The sequence below is a fragment of the Schistocerca nitens genome, chromosome 8, assembly GCF_023898315.1.
Source record: "Schistocerca nitens isolate TAMUIC-IGC-003100 chromosome 8, iqSchNite1.1, whole genome shotgun sequence".
Taxonomy (NCBI): Eukaryota; Metazoa; Arthropoda; class Insecta; order Orthoptera; family Acrididae; genus Schistocerca; species Schistocerca nitens.
The window spans coordinates 473,616,500-473,619,935 of NC_064621.1; the positions used below are offsets into that span (position 1 = coordinate 473,616,500).

At 44.7% G+C, this 3,436-nt stretch overlaps 1 pseudogene; it reads right to left on the bottom strand.

The window, feature by feature from the left end:
- Positions 1 to 2,690: 2,690 nt before the first annotated feature.
- LOC126200077 (5S ribosomal RNA) lies at positions 2,691 to 2,807 on the bottom strand (annotated as a pseudogene).
- Between the last annotated feature and the right edge of the window lie 629 nt (positions 2,808 to 3,436).

Consider the following 3,436-nt stretch of genomic DNA (forward strand, 5'->3'; position numbering starts at 1 on the left):
CAGTTGTGAGACTGGTTTCGTGATGTCCTCTCAGAGAGGTCACACTTCATAGTGATAGACGGTACATCATCGAGTAGAACAGAAGTGATATCTGCCGTTCCGCAAGGTAGTGTCATAGGGCTTCTGCTGTTCCTGATTTACGTAAATTATGTAGGTGATAATCTGAGCAGCCCCCTTAGATAGTTTGCAGATGACGCTGTAATTTACCGTCTAGTAAAATCATCAGACGATCAATTCCAATTACAAAATGATCTAGAGAGAATTTGTGTATGGTGCGAAAAGTGGCAATTAGCACTAAACAAAGAAAAGTGCGAGGTCTTCCACATGGGTACTAAAAGAAATCCGATAAATATTGGGTGTACGATAAATAGCACAAATCTAAGGGCTGTCAATTCGACTAAATACCTAGGAATTACAGTTACGAGTAACTTAAATTGGAAAGACCACAGAGATAATATTGTGGGGAAGGCGACAAAGACTGCGCTTTGTTGGCAGAACACTTAGAAGAGGCGACAAACACACTAAAGAGACAGCCTACAGTACACTTGACCGTCCTCTGCTGGAATATTGCTGCGCGGTGTGGGATCCCTACCAGGTAGGATTGACGGAGGACATCGAAAAAGTGTGAAGAAGAGCAGCTCGTTTCGTGTTATCGCGCAGTAGGGGTGAGAGTGTCACGTGTCACTTATATGACACGAGAGTTGGGGTGGCAGTGACTGAAACAAAGGCGGTTTTGTTTGCGGCGAGATCTTCCGAATGCCAAAATATTTTGTTGGCACCCAACTACGTAGGGAGAAATGATCATCATAATGAAGTAAGAGAAATCAGAGCTCGAACGGAAAGATGTAGGTGTTCCTTTTTCCCACGCGCCGTTGGAGAGTGGAATGGCAGAGAAGCAGCATGAAAACGGTTCGATGAACCCTCTGCCAGGCACTTAAGTGTGAATTGCAGAGTAACCATGTAGATGTAGATGTAGATGTCCAAGACATTTGTGGCGATGGCCGTTCAACAGGCGCCGTACAATCAATTCCGCCCCCATGCATTAACAAAAATGTGGTAGTAAGATGTTGCTTCTGTAGCATGTCAGCCTCCAAATGACGGACAGCAATGTAAAATTCACGGTTGTGTTTTAACTTGAAATTCAATCGATCAGTATTGACAGGCGGATCAACAGTGCCAGGATGCAAAAGTAAAATAACCGAGACGTGGACTGCGCGAAAGATGGTCAACACGGCCTGCCGAACAAGTGACACACACGCTATCTTTTGAATATCAGAAAGCCCCAAACCTCCGAGGGAATGTGCACATGGAACACCTCGGGTTGTGAACGAAAAATGTGGTGTTTCCATAAAAAATGAATAGCCAGCTGTTTTAGTTTTTTATCACCATCGTGGAAAATCTGGGGATAAAGTATTCTTTGCAAAAGACATAGCTCTCAGAGGTCCGAACGTTCTGAAGCAGGTTAAGGGAATGCCGTATATGTTCCATTATTGCACCTTATATTTTCTCTGTAACACTTCGCCGGCCGGAGTGGCCGAGCGGTTCTAGGCGCTTCAGTCTGGAACCGCGCCACCGCTACGGTCGCAGTTTCGAATCCTGCTTTTGGCATGGCTAGTTAGGTGTAGTTAGGTGTAAGTAGTTCTAAGTTCAAGAGGACAGATGACCTCAGATGTTAAATCCCATAGTGCTCAGAGCCTTCTGAACCATTTTGTAACATACTTCCAATTAAGTGTAAGCATCTGGAATGGAGAATTATCAGTTATGGTTCCCAAAGATTTATGTCTATCGACCATCGTCACACACGAAACGACAGCATTATTAAAATCTCGTAATTTCATCAGCCATTTGCCTTCCTTGATTTGGGCACCAGAAACAAGGTAAAAAACATCCAATATGAGCAACGGAATCTTAGCAGGAGAACGGAGTAATATCGTGACATTTTCCACATACACACACATCGAGATCGTCTTGCCCAAGAGTCTCCATCCTTATAAATGAGTGGAAATCACGTGACAGAATAAAAAACTACATTGGAAGCGGACTTCCCTGACGAAAATTCCTGTGGATGTCAATTGATGGTGTCAGTTGGCCATTGACAGCCACCAAAGCTAGGACACCTGTAAACGAGTTGAAAAGTCCCTGAATTCGTCAATTATAAGTCCACTGGCCTCTAGTTCCTTCAATAGAAAGCCATGGCTTACCCGGTGGAACGCCTTCTCAAAATAAACAGAAAAGCCATAGCACCAGGAACAAATGTAACAGCGGCCACCAATATGACATCATGACATTCAGCTATCGGGGTCATAATAGTACGACCAGGAATACAACTTTGATGCTCAGCATCAACTTTCTCCAGCAACATAGACAGCCGGCTATACCCTGCCTTCGCCATAGTCCTATAATCGAAATTTAATGAACAGGTTACCTTCCATTCGGAACGTGGGTGCACTCAGCGACATGTGATTTATAAATATGCATGTTGTATTGTGCACTCCGTCTTCAGGCCACAAGTGGCTCATCGGAACCATCCGACCGCCGTGTCACCCTCAGTTGAGGATGCGGATAGGAGGGGCGTGTGGTCAGCACACCGCTCTCCCGGTCGTTATGATGGTTTTCTTTGACCGGAGCCGCTACTATTCGGTCGAGTAGCTCCTCAATTGGCATCACGAGGCTGAGTGCACCCCGAAAAATGGCAACAGCACATGGCGGCTGGATGGTCACCAATCCAAGTGCCAGCCACGCCCGACAGCGCTTAACTTCGGTGATCTCACGGGAACCGGTGTATCCACTGCGGCAAGGCCGTTGCCGATTTATAAATATATCCTTTGAATATTCAAAGAACTGTGACTGACGCCCGAACAACAGGGAACTTACATGCACCGAGATTAGAAAATAATGGCTAGGCACAATCCGAAATCAGGATTTGCGTAATAAAACCTACAAAAAAGGACGACTGATTTCTGCGTTCTATAATTTATAAATTTAGAAATTTAATGAGGTAATCCGACGAAATTTATCAGTTGCAGCCTGACCAGGACTCTTAGGAACTAGCACAATTTTGCGAACTCTAAACGAGTCTGGCATAAACCCTCCTCTCAACACTTTATTCACTAGCAATATTAAAGTAGTACCCAACACTTGATGAGCACCTTCATAAAGGTTAAGTAAGAGAGAATAGTAAAATTATTGCTTCCTCCGGAATTCCCGCGCTCTATCAGCGCAGAATCGTATCAAACTGGCGGGAATGACATCGACAGCGAAGACACTATCACGCATCCACTGAGATAAATAAAATCTGTCAAAGCTACTGAAGGTCAGATGAAGAAAAGCACATCCTGTTCCTCAACCCCTTGAATGGGAATGCACCCCCTAAAAAACGTCAGTTCCCTTGTAACATTCGGGAGCCATGTTAAACAAGGTCAAAGAACCATGGTGA